This window comes from Paroedura picta, chromosome 13 (assembly GCF_049243985.1).
Source record: "Paroedura picta isolate Pp20150507F chromosome 13, Ppicta_v3.0, whole genome shotgun sequence".
Lineage (NCBI taxonomy): Eukaryota > Metazoa > Chordata > Lepidosauria > Squamata > Gekkonidae > Paroedura > Paroedura picta.
In genome coordinates, this window is record NC_135381.1 from 14,117,563 (window position 1) to 14,131,218 (window position 13,656).

The window sequence follows — 13,656 nt, forward strand, 5'->3', positions numbered from 1 at the left end:
TGCTCTGAGCCACAGGGAAAAAGTAGAGCATGCATGTTATAATGAATATATGCTAAGCCTTTCTCTCTGTTCTGTTTCATTGTACAGGATGCCAAATGCTACAGTGAGGAGGCAGAAGTCAATCTGTGAGACCCTAATAAAGATTATGAACTTTACAGACTTGTCAATACCTTCAGAAGCTGATGGCAGAGATCCAGGAGCTGAAAAGCAAAGGCAACAAAGACAGCGTAAGGCTAAAACTCTCTGGCTGCTAAAGGCTGCTAAACATGCCTCTTCAGTCCTTTGAAGTCAAAAGGCTTCCGTATTCCAGGACAAAGAAGCTGGCAAGCGTAACCGCAGCCTAGCTCAGGTAGGCAGAGAGTGACAGGCACTTTTTGATCTTCAAAGGTAAAAGCTCATAAAAAACGAATTGTGAATTTTAAAAGAGTAAACTGAAAACACCTAAGGAGGGCAGAAAAGATAAAAATAGAACAATGCAGACACTCCTACACTGTCTGCTAGATGCTTCTTCACACCACTTCCAAAGCTTACAATCTCACAGTGCCTGCCCCTAGCCAGCGGTTTTCAATCTGGGGGTCGGGACCCCTTTGGGGGTCAAATTACCCTTTCACAGGGGTCACAACAGGACAAACAGCTTGGCGGGAGGGGTGCCATACACACAACAAGCCTTGCAGGGTAGATCGAGATAGTGCTTCATCTGTCTGGAGCAGCGGAAAAGAGCGAGATCAGCATGGTGGGACAAGGGGCAGAAATGAACTGAGAAACCCCAGGGGGGGGGGAAACAATTTATATACAATCATGAACAATGGATCTTCACACCATTGGTGAGTTTCAATTTAATTTCTGTGAAAGAACCCTTGCATAATTTTATGGTTGGGGGTCTCCACAACACGAGGAACTGTATTAAAAGGTCGTGGCATTAGGAAGGTTGAGAACCACTGCCTTGGACGGACCCCTTCCCCCCTTCTCCTGGATACTGAACATATCTGGCGAGACCCTGCTGAAAGCTCAAGCTCCCAGCAAGGATGGGCTGGCTGCCTTCATAGTTGTTCTGGGTCTTTGGAATACTTTGTTTCAGGTGGCTCATTTGGCCCAATTTCTACAGGCATCCTGCCAAGGAATGAAAACATATCTCGGTTTTTTCCCCCAGGGGTTTTAACTGGTTTAATTTGTGCTGTTGACAGAGGTTTTATTCCCTGTTTGTTTTCTGCTGCCAGTTTAATGCTTCGAACTTTTAGATTAAACGTTGTGGTTTATGCTGACGACCAGACTGATGAGCTGGGAGTTATTTGGAGCCATTAACTTTAAAACAAGTGAAGAGACCCCCAGGACACCACTGAGAGTGTCAGGCTAGAGAAGCTCACTTATATCAAAATAAAATGAGATCCCAACAGCCCATTAGAGACTAACGCTGTTTATTTCAGCACAAGCTTTCATGAGTCAGAACTGACTTCACAGAATAAACACGACGTTTTTAATGGGCCACTAGACTCCCATGTCGTGTTGCCGATACGAATTAGCCCAGCCGGCCATTTGAAAATCACATCCAAGTTGCCAAACAGGGAAGAGACATTTCTTAGGGCTGAGTCTTTAAAATGGGATTGCAAACCCACTACCCCAAACTTGCAACAGCAATCGCATTGCGAAATAAGGATTTCTGTACACCAGTTCATGGATTCATGTCAACTCTCTGGCTAGTAGCCAGACTGACTCTGTCAATAGCTGCTTTGTGAAATAAGGTTTCTTTCTCACCCAGAGATGCACCTTTAGATAGATAGACAGACAGACAGACAGACAGACAGACACCATGCTGTTGTAGGATAGGATTGGAAGCAGGAGGAGGGAGAGAAGGAGGAAGGGTGATCGGGGTGGGAGCAGTAGCCGTTTTCTACCTTGAGTTTGGCTGGGAGTTCAATCCCAGCAGCCGGCTCAAGGTTGACTCAGCCTTCCATCCTTCCGAGGTCGGTAAAATGAGTACCCAGCTTGCTGGGGGGTAAACGGTAACGACTGGGGAAGGCACTGGCAAACCACCCCGTATTGAGTCTGCCATGAAAACGCTAGAGGGCGTCACCCCAAGGGTCAGACATGACTCGGTGCTTGCACAGGGGATACCTTTACCTTTACCTTTTTTACCTTGAGTTTATGAGAAAACACGTGCCTATGCTTTTGTGTGAAATGTGTGCCAATTCAGTCAGTAACAGCAGAAGCTAAGGATTCTTCCTTCCCTTCATGACCTTCGTGATGCAATGGAAAGGAAGAAAGTCAGGTAGACGACGATCCCATTAGCTTGGAAATGTCTGTGCTGCCTTGGCAGAAAGGCAATCCGTAAACAACAGGGTAAAATCCATTACTACTCCTACCATATGCAAGCATTATAGCTGAACTGCTATGGGACAAATGGGATGGGGAGGGAGGCAAAAAGCAACAGACTCCCTTCTTTGTTTTCTCTTGCCCTAGGCTTTGACTCCTCTCCACTGTCTTGTAAGGGAGTGATGGTGTGAGTGATGGTCACCTTAATGGGGAGGGAATTGCAGTTTCACACGGGGCTTCCAACTTTACTGCTGGCCCCATCTGTATTTGTGAACCCCATCCCTGGCATTGACAGTTTTATTTCTCATATGTATTTGTGGACTGCAACTGAATTCGAGGTGTCTAATTGGCTGGTTTAGCAAAGAATTATCATATGGCTGTATTTGGATGCTGTGACACAGTTTACTAATGTAACAGGATTAACTTTTGCTTATATATTCCCACTGTCATGATGGTCAGTTCACAGTCTGAGGAAGAGTGCTTGCACTCGAAAGCTCATGCCCTGAATAAATCTTTGTTGGTCTTAAAGGTGCTACTGGACTCTGATTTTATTGTGCTACTTCAGACTAATATGACTACTCAGTTGAATCTGTTACAGTCATCAGCTGCTTAGATCTTCTACTTACTGGAAAAGCGGGAGAGAGGAGGCAGGAGGATCTTATCAGCCCTAGCTGATACATAGATTAGGGCTTTGGCAGAGAGGCCAGCATAATTCCGATGTTATTTTGGCCCTCATCCATTTTGTAGCTTCACAGAAAAGTCCTCTTGAGTAGTTCAGTTTTGCTCAGCTTGTGGAAGACCCAGAGAGAGCTTTCCTGACCTCCTTGGGCAAGGCATTCTACAAGGCAGGAGCCTCAGTGGGGAAGGCACATGTACAGGCACTTGATGACTTTGCCCATTCATGCTACATGCTTCCCGGATTATAACACAGTCTCATAACCCCTGTGCCATCCTACATTTTGGGATTAAAGAAGAAGAAGTGTCTCAAAGTAGCATAAATTGCCTTCTTTTTCCTTTCCTCACAACAGATACCCTGTGAGGGAGGTGGGGCCAAGAGAGCCCTGATATTACTGCTCAGTCAGAACGGCTTTCTCAGTGCTGTGGCAAGGCCAAGGTCACCCAGGTGGCTGCATGTGGGGGAGCAGGGAATCAAACCTGGCTGGCCAAATTAGAAGTCAGCACTCCTAACCACTACACCAAGCTGGCAGAGGGAATTGTCCCATGGAATCCCTAGTTTAATTGCTCTTCTAAAATAATTGGGCCCTATTTGTAACTGCTGAGGGATCGAAGGGCATGGAGTCATCTTAATGGCAACCAAGATTCCCCCTGTGGGATTTTAAAATAGTGTTATCTCTGATACCTCCATGTAATTTGCATTTAACAAACTGAACCCCTAAGGATTTTTTACTGCAGGGCTGAGTTCTCCACCATTGTTTATCTGCTGTCTCTCCCCACATTCCGAAATGTACATCTCTCGTTCTTATGCCTTCAAGCGCATGCAGATTTCCTGCTGAAAACTGCAAAAGCAAAAAGTGAAAGAGGGAAGACTTCCAGTAGTTTGAAGGGTAGGCTTTCCCTCACTCGTTACTCTTCCCAACAAGTAGAGGACACAGTATTCCAAATAACAGAAATCATGCAAACTTGAAAAGCTGGTCCCTGAATTTAGCTTTTCCTCATTCACAAATGTGTACTACACAAGGGAAATGAACTTAAGCCTGTATAAGTTGGAACACTTATTTTAAAAGTATAGCATCAATATTTATTAATCAAGTTAAAAACCCAAGGCTTTTATCATAGCCTCAATAAAATCAATACGTAAGTAAGCAATTTATTTAGTGTTGTGGCCACTGGCCTTAACATCTTACAATAAATGAACTAAACATTACGAACAATTTAAAAAAAAGAAACCGTTTGTAAAATACAGAGTTGGGTTAGTAGTAATAAAAACAACCTTCCTGATTTAGAGATTGGCTTGTACAAATTGGTAGTAACATAAAAGAGGCAACCTTAAATGTTATGAATGGATTTGTATCTGCCAGTAAAAACCTAATACAATCCTCCATTGTTCTGTTGGAATGCGAAATGATCTGGAATAATCTAATGTGAATAGTATCATATAGTGGACAGTAAAAGAGGCATATCTTCAATATGATTGGAGGCACATGGGCAGAAACGCTGATCTAAAGGAATTTTATTATATCTGCCCTGTAAACAGGCTGAGGGCGTTGTCTGAAAATGGGCAGTTGTAAAGGGGGCATCGGAGAGATCTGCTAGGTACCTCGAGAGAGATTTGGCTGCCTTAAAGTGAGGGTACCATTTAGAAAACCTGGAGTTTTGAAATGAGCAGATTACATGGTTTGCCTCCTTTTCAATTGTCCATTTACGGATTGTTTTGAGGTCCTGGGTTTTAATGACCTCTAAAGAGGGTAAAGGTAAAAGTATCCCCTGTGCAAGCACTGAATAATGTCTGACCCTTGGGGTGACGCCCTCTAGCGTTTTCATGGCAGACTCAATACGGGGTGGTTTGCCAGTGCCTTCCCCAGTCATTACCGTTTACCCCCCCAGCAAGCAAGCTGGGTACTCATTTTACCGACCTCGGAAGGCTGAGTCGACCTTGAGCCGCTGCTGGGATTGAACTCCCAGCCTCATGGTCAGAGCTTTAGACAGCATGTCGGCTGCCTTACCACCCTGCGCCACAAGAGGTTCTCTAAAGAGGGTAATGCATACAGTTGCAAGACTGGGGTCATAACCTTGAAACCTTAAGGATTTTTACCGCAGGGCTGAGTTCTTCTCTGTTGTTTCTCTGCTCTCCCTCCTCCCGTTCAAAATTGTACATCTTTATTAATCAAGTTAATTATTAACCAAGTTAAAAACCCGAGGCTATTAGCATAGCCTCAATAAAATCAATACGTACGAATGCCTCCACTGACCAGGCGCCGTTGGCACCATTACCAAAGGTCAGGCATCAAATAAAACCAGCATACATCAAGTATACAATACATACAATAATTGTTATATCCAGTTTGGCTCCTTTATATTAAAAAGATATATTCAGGACACTGTGGACCTATAGTCAATTATGTGGACCAGAAGGCCAGATAAAACTATCAGAGGCCTCTAATGTTTCAAAAACAGGTCCTGGTCAAGACAAGCACTTTCAGTGTCCAGTAACTGTCTTGTAATTAGGAGCCAACCTTTATCAAGGGTATGCTGCACTGTAAAGGGTGGGGAGGCTGCCTTACTGATAGTTAGCATCTCTTGAACTGCTGCCTGTCTTCAGACCCAGCTCTATCAGTCACTCTTGCATGACTGCAGGAGTTTGGGTGGCAGCTTTGTTGTCCAAGCAGCAGGCAGCCAAAACGGAGCTGAGCTCCTACCAGCGAGCCCCTGCAGCTCCTCAACAGTCCGTAAAGAAGACTGGGGAAGACAGCAAGGAGGGCTAATGGCTGTGACACCCTGGCAAAAGCGGTGGTCCCTGGCCCCAGGTGGCAGCACGGTGAGATGGTACTGGATATCCTGCAGTCTTGCTGCTGTGCTGCCCCCAATGTGCTTCCACTTGTGCAATCCCCTCTGGCCTGTGACTCCTGGTTGGATGAGGTCTTTGGCCCAAATCAGCTCCATGGAGAGCAGGGGAGCTTGACGCCAGTTCTTCCATGGGCAGATTGCAGTGGGCCTGCAGGCGTGCCAGCCAGGCTGTGTGACGCTGGGCTCCCTGCTTTGTTCACCCTCTCCATTACATGGTAGGGCCACCATGAGGGCTGGCCAGTGGGTTGTGTTAGAAAAACCCAGACGAGTCACTTACCAGAAATGGGTCTGAAGTTGGCTTGTGGAATAAAAACGGGTGCAAACTGATGGAAATCGATGCACTCCGCCTTGTATGTCGAATTTATATTTCACAGCCTCCAGATTTACTGTTAATTTCTTCAGCAAAAGCATGGCATGCACTTCCAGAAGCTAACTGCAGGGGGAGCTGTGGGCATGTCAGTGCCCCCTTGGAATGCCCTCCCCTTTAACCGGGCAGCAGTGGGGTCTCCACTCCACCCCCTACTTTTGCTCTCTCTCTTAGTACCAGTTGAGGGGAGATTTTAGTGGCAGTGGCAGAATCAGCTTCTGATCTCTTTATCTCGGCTGCCAGAGGAGGAGGAGTGTGACACAGTCCTTGTGTCAGTTTAGGCTTGATTGCTGGGGAGAGCGAACTGCCCGGGCTGCTGAGGCTTCTCTCCTTGCGGCTCCTGCAGAGGCATGGAGGAATCAGAGGAGGGGCTGGTGGCGCCTTGTCGCATTTAATTACTCTCTTGCAGACAAATCGCTTCCCTTTCCTAGCCTGTCTGCTGTCGGGTGTTTGCCCGCCTTCTCCTCTTCCCCGCTCCTCTGCATATCCCTGTCCGTTCCCTCCGTGCCTCTTCTGCGGTCACCTTCTCTCAAGGACTGGCTCTCATCCTCTGAGGGACTGGGTTGGATTCAGCTAGGAGCCTCAGCCACTGAAACCAGCTTAGAAGAAGCCGCTTTCAGGCTGTATCTTTGGTGTGCAGTGATCTCACCTCACTTTGGGAGAGCAGTAGAGTACTGTCTACCCCCTTCTACTTAGTATCCGCAAAGTACCCAAGGAGCATGGGGTGAGATGCCAAGAGCTGGCCCACCAGCATGGGGCAGCTATTAAGCGAGTCAGAGCAGAAGCCAGAAAACCCAGATTCAGACCCCCAATCTGCTGTGGAAGGTCACTGGGTGACCCTGGGCCAATCACTCTCAACTTAACCTGTCTCACAGGCTAAGGCGGGGCAGAGGGAAACCATATAGTTTTCATCCCACCTTTGGAGGAAGGGTGAAAATCCTACCTCTGGATAAGTCACCTCAAGTTGCAGGGGAGGGATGAGGGTAGAAATTTCAGAAGATTAAATGAAGAAGAGTTGGTTCTTATATGCTGCTTCTCTCTATTTGAAGGAGTCTCAACGCAGCTTACATCATCCTTCCATCCCCAATACAAAAAGGGAAATCCTTCCACATAGAAAGCTAGTATGTTGGGGAGATAGGCCAGAGACTTATGAAATGCTACATTTCTGACCTTACCCCCTGAAATGTTAGATTTCTACATGAAAGTATTTATTTTTCTTTGTAGGACTTCAGCTGGGTGACCTGTAGCAGTACAGCCCTGACATAGTTGGCTACTAGTGAAAATAGGGCCCAAATAGCAAAGCTGTGATGTAGGAATTTTTGAGCAGAAACTTCAATGGAGAGCCTTGGATACAGAGCTCCGTTGACCCAAGGGTCAAACTGCACATTGCACTGGAGATCCGTGATGGGCTTGCCCCAATTTGTTTAGCTTCAGAAAATTGGATAGGGGGAGAGATGAATGGGGGTTGCAGTGCTAGGGAAAGAAGGATTCTTCCCCCCAAGCATTTCTGCAATGGAAAATCACCTGTTTTTAACCCTTGTAGCAGGTAACACTATACTCTGGTTGTTTTCTTTTTGCCAGTTTTCCTTAAAAAGGAAAACTGGCAAAAAGAAAACAACCAGAGTATAGTGAGGGAAACAGTGTGAGGTCTTAACTGTACCCCCTCCCTCACATTCTTGCTCCCAGCAACTCCAGTCCTCCAGCTGATTTTTGAGCTTAAACTCTGCATTGGAGTATGTCGTTTCAGATCCCTAAAATACATGCCTTTTGGTCCTGAGCCTCAAGGGTAAGGACACTGGCATAATCTGTCAGATTTTTTTTATTGCAGTTTGTTTATATAACACCTTCGGTACACCTACTGCTTCCCCCAGTTACATAAGAAAACAAACCAAACCCCCTGATCAGTCTCCCAGGAGCTCACAGTGTAAATATTAACAACGGCAGGAGTGCAGTGGAAACAAAAGTGGAAGTCCCAGGATAAGATCTGTGAGCCCAGTTAATCCTGTTTGGGAGCAGGAGGCTCCCAATTAGTCCTTTTGAAGATAGTGTGGAACAGGGTAGTCAGCCTGTGGTCCTCCAGACGTCCATGGACTACAATCCCCATGAGCCCCTACCAGCATTTGCTGGCAGGGGCTCATGGAATTGTCCATGGACATCTGGAGGACCACAGATTGACTACCCCTGGTTTACAACACTGTCTTGCATGTGGTATTTTACGTGCACCCAAATTGTTGCTGTGCACTGCTTTCCCCCCCAACATGGAACTCACACCTGGGAAGTAACGGCCGGCTATTTGTTAATGGCCCTTAGAGTCTGTGGGAAACAGGGGTTTGTCTCTGCAGCATTGCCACGGAGATAATACAGCCGCTAAAGAAGAGAGTTGTTGGTTCCCCCACCCCGCCCCCGCTTGCCAGCGTGAGCGTTCTTGCCTCTTCTGATCTTTTGAAATGTAATTTCATATTCCATCATCTCCGCTGTTCCCTTTTCAAATGGGCTACAGATTGTCATCTCTCATACCGCACAGAGGAGGAAACAAGGTTTTTTTTTCATGAGCAGAAGGTTAATGTGGAGAAAGCCGGATTAAATAGGGTCAATGGCGGGTGGGGGGGTGTTCCTTGCTGAGCAGGGAGTGCATTGGCAGGGAGTCTAACCCTTGAGCAGGGATGCTGCTTATTGGGGTTATCTCTGGCTTCAGGAGTTCAGGCAATTAGCGAGGTCAGCCAAATCAGGAAGAGGGCATGTTCTGGAAAAGGCTGAGCCAGGCAAACCCTAGGCCAGGCGTGGCCAAATCGTGGTTCTCCAGATGTCCACATGGTAATTATTTGTAGGCAGCTGTAGAACCACAGTTTGGCCACCTCTGCTCTAGGCAGTTCGGATATGAGCATGAAATGAATTCCTAATCTGATGAGGTTCTGCACACTTTTCCTCTGTTTGGTACCTGGAGAAGTATATATTTAATGTGCAAACACATCTAATGGTACGCTCCCTGAAACGGAAATGACTATGGACGTGACGTCCATTTGTCCCACCCCAGGAAGCGTACTAGTGGATGGAAGGCAAGACAGGTGGTGGCAGCTGGCCAGGCCCGGCACTGACTCCCGCTTGCTGTGCTACTGCCGTTGCCACCCATCTTCCACATCTGGCCCTGTATTCCTTCCAGAATCAGTTTGTTGCAGATGTGTTTCTGCCTAATCTGCCACTACCTACATTTACAGGACCATCAGTGTGTCAAGAGAGTTATGCTCTATAGCAGTGGACCCCAACCTTTTTATCACCGGGGACCGGTCAATGCTGGACAATTTTACTGAGGCCCGGGGGAGGGGAGGTAGTATTTTGCCGAGGGACGTCGCCCGGTGATTAAAAGGTTGGGAACCAACACCCTGCAGAACGCAGAGGCCCTTCCCCCGGTCTCCTCCACTAGTGTTGCCTCACTTTTCCAGTTTGAAGCAGCTTGGGGGCAGCAAGCCTTTTTGTCTTGCAAAGTCCAAGGCATAGCCATGGTTTTGCACAAGCCTCTTAAGGTGCTTGGATTCCACTGCAGCGTGAAACCTTTGCTCCGCTTCTGCAGTATTCTGTATTCTGCTGTCAGCGTATTATTAATAAGCACAATAATCCGTCAGCCGCTGCCTTTTTCTTCAAAGAGTAACTTTTAAAAGAAATCTCCAGAATTCAGCCTGGCCTGGAAGGAATTCACCTACCATCCCACAGGGTCCCCGGGCCCCTTGGAAGCAGAAAGAGAGGCAGGCAGCTTTGGGGTAGAAGCCTCCAAATGAGCCAATCAGGAGGAGCTATGGCAGGAAGAAGACTTTACATGCCCAATCAGGAGACAGGAGGCTTTGCACACAATCCCTCCCGGCTTGCCTCCTGAAGTCTCCAAATGAGTGGCGGCAAAACGGCTGCTGGAAATCAGGGGTCTGTAGCGGCCTTGCATAATACCAGAGCCTTGCCTGAGTGAGAACCAGGTTCTTGGCCCAGCCCACCGGTGGTGTCCGAAGGCCAGCTCTTAGGTCTGTTTCAGCCCCCAAAGTGTCCAAAGCAGCGTATGAAAATCGCAAGTGCTTGAAAAGCTGCCCTGGGGCGTTTGCTTTTTTCTTGCCCCTGTGCAATAAGAACGTCTTATCCGAAACAGACCCGAGTCCTTTCCTGGCTCTCTTAGCTTTGTGTGAAAATACCTCTGAGATACGAGTGTAGCGTTGGGGCTTGGTTGGTTGAATAAACGCCAAGACTTTTGAACTTACTGCCACTGTTTGGGCTAGGCAGCTGGAAGCCTGCTTGGACACTGCGGAAGCAAGCTGAAGGCAGCGGCCTCAGAATAAAAGTGGGGGAGATGGGGCTGCAGGAGAGCTTTGATACAGGAAGGAGCGGGGAGTCTCATCAGCCCTGGTTTGCTGGAGATCCAGAGAGCGGGCAGGGCAGACGGTCTCCCACCTTCAGAAATGCACTTCCCGGCTTCCTTTTCTGTCAAGTCAGCTGGCCTCCTGCCACGAAAGAATGCGAGAAGGGAAGTCTGCATTGCAGCTTCCATTAGGCACCTATTTTTAGCCCCGTGTCTGGCTTATTTCAGTACAGGCAGCAGGAAGCAGAGGCTGGACTCGCAGGCGGCTCTGGGGGAGACGGGATGATAGAAGTCAGGTGGAAATGGATGGGCAGTGGGGGGAGGGGGCAGGAATCCAGGGCACTTTGCAAGAATCCAGAAGCAGAATGAGAAGAGCTGGTTTGAACCTTGCTTTTTACTACCCAAAGGAGTCTCAGAGTGGCTTCCAATTGCCTCCCCACAACAGCCACGCCCTGTGAGGTAGGTGGGGCTGAGAGAGCTCTGAGAAAACTGTGACTGGCTCAAGGTCACCCTGCTGGCTGCATGGGGAGGAGGAGTGGGGAATCGAACCCGGTTCTCCAGATTAGAGGCTGCCGCTCTTAACCACGACACCAAGCCTGACCGCTGTCCACCCCTTTGCTGTTTTTAAAGGCTGACTGACATGATGCTGGGAGTTCTGCATCTCCCTACTGGTGAAGAGCTCGGCCAGATATTTCTTGAGTGGGGTTGTGCAAATGTTTATACATTGATAGCACTTGAAGGATTTGTTCTGTCTCATTCTTACAATAGTCTTGTAATAATCCAAATCAGAGACTAAGGGAAGAGGGATTTTGGCAGCCCAACGATGAATCAGGCCATGGTTTCTGTCTGCTCTTCTCGAGGAAGACTCTCAAGGTCTTTTCAGCCCATGGACAAGGGGCAAGGCAGTGAAGAGGAAAAGGAGCCAGCTGCACTCTGGAAAGCTTGAAGAAAAGGAAGAGTTGGGTTTGATAGCCCGCTTTTCACTGCCCAAAGGAGTCTCCATGCAGACTACGATTGCCTTCCCTTCCTCTCCCCACAACAGGCCCCCTGTGAGGTGGGTGAGGCTGAGAGAGCTTTGACAGGACTGCTCAATCAGAATAGCTCTATTAGGGCTGTGGCGAGCTCAAGGTCACCCAGCTGGCTGCACATGGAGGAGCAGGGGACCGAACCAGGCTCACCAGATTAGAAGCAGCCGCTCTTAACCACCACACTGGGCTGAGAGGTGGGGAGTACCTGGACAGCAAAAGGATTGGGGAGGGGGGGATTGCATTGACGGGGCTGATCCTCCTTGCATGAGAACACGGTATTCCCACACACACATATTGTTGTTGGTCAGATTTTGACTTCACCTTTTGCAAAAATGAAATCAGAACATTTGAAGTGGAACATTTTGAAGACTTAAAAAGAACAATCGTGTCCCCTCTCAACCTCTTTCCCAAGCTGCAAAAAGGAGTTTTAAAAAATGATGTCCCCCTTTCAACATTCAAATATGAAACCTTCTTACAGCACACTTGCAAAGTCCTATATCAATAGGACTTAGATCTAACAAAGCCTCTGCCCTGACTTGGTGAGCTTAATATTCTGGAATCCTAGGGTCAGAAGGGGATGTAGAGACCATTTGCTCAATTCACGTTCAGCCCAAAGCACCCTTGATAAGTATCTATCCAGCCGCTGCTTGAAGACCACCAGGGAGGGGGGAGCTTACCACCTCCTTAGGCAGCCTGTTCCACTGCTGAACAACTCACACTGTGAATATTTCTTCCTGATATCTAGCCAGGACTGTTCTACACTCCCTGCCCTCCTCCAAGTGACAATCTTTCAGAGACATAAAGAGAGCCATCATGTTCCCTCTCCACCTATTCTTCAGGCTGAACATTCCCAACGCCCTCAGCCTTTCCTCAAAGAGCTTGGTCCCCAAGCCCTGGATCATCCTCATCGCTCTCCTCTGCACTTCTCAATTTTGTGCACATCCCTTTTGAAGTGAGGCATCCAGAACTGCACACAGGACTCCACACGGGGTCTGACCAATGCAGCATACAGTGGAGCTATGACATCTTGCAGCCCAAGACTGCATCCGATCGTGGAGGCTTAGCAGGGTTGGCCCTGGATCGTATTTGGATGGGAGACCACCACGGAAGTCCAGGGGCACTACACAGAGACGGGCAAGGGCCAACCACCTCTGTACATCACCTGCCTACGGGGGTTTCCATGACTTGACAGCACTTCCCACCACTGCCAGCATTTCCCCCTGCAAAAGGCATTGGTTCCTTCCAAAGGCCTCAGCGGTCAAGGGGTGGGGGTTGAGCAAATGGAAAAACTCCATCTGGATGGTAAAGTCTCCCCCAGCAGAACAGACTACTCAGGGAATGAGGCCGTGGTGAGTGAAATCAGGCTTCCATTCCACCTGGCAGCCTGTAAATACAGGACATGCTTCCCAAATGACTAGTCAAAATTTCCGCATGCCCAGTTTGCGTGTGCGAGGGGCCAATGTAACTGCAGTAGTCCAGCATGCTGTCCCAGTGACTTCTGCTTGCTCTGTGTTGGGTGCCTGCCCTGTGAAGAAGCAACCTCCACCTCTCCGATTCCACATTTCCTAGCTTTCTAGGAGTCTTGGATCATGCGGGTAGCAAATTTCAACTGTGCCACATACACGTTTTTGTGAGGAGGGGAAGAGACCCTTCATGCTGCCCATTCTGAGGAAGAGGTTCATAGACATCCCTTTTTTTAGAGCCTTGTACTGCCCCATATCAGATCTTAGGTACCTGGTTCATGCATCATAAGCATCTCGGTGATTTTGGGGTCCTCCTTGAGGGAAGGGAGCCCAAGATGAAGGTGGAAGCAAGCCCACTGACACCTGAGTTGCTCTGCAGATCAATTTCAGAAGCATCGGGGAAAATGCTTTTGGTTTCAGGACCAAGCAAAATATCCCAAAACGGTGTGCAAGAATTTGAGTTCTCAGTAGGTCTCCTTCAGGCTGCCTGCTATATCTTTTAAGAGGTTGCACTAGGCATATTATTGGAACCGTCTGGAGATATGCTTTGGTTCCCCACTGCTGAAGAAGGACCCAAACATTTCTCCATCCCACCCTGCGCCCCATTCAGGCTTTGACCAAGATGCT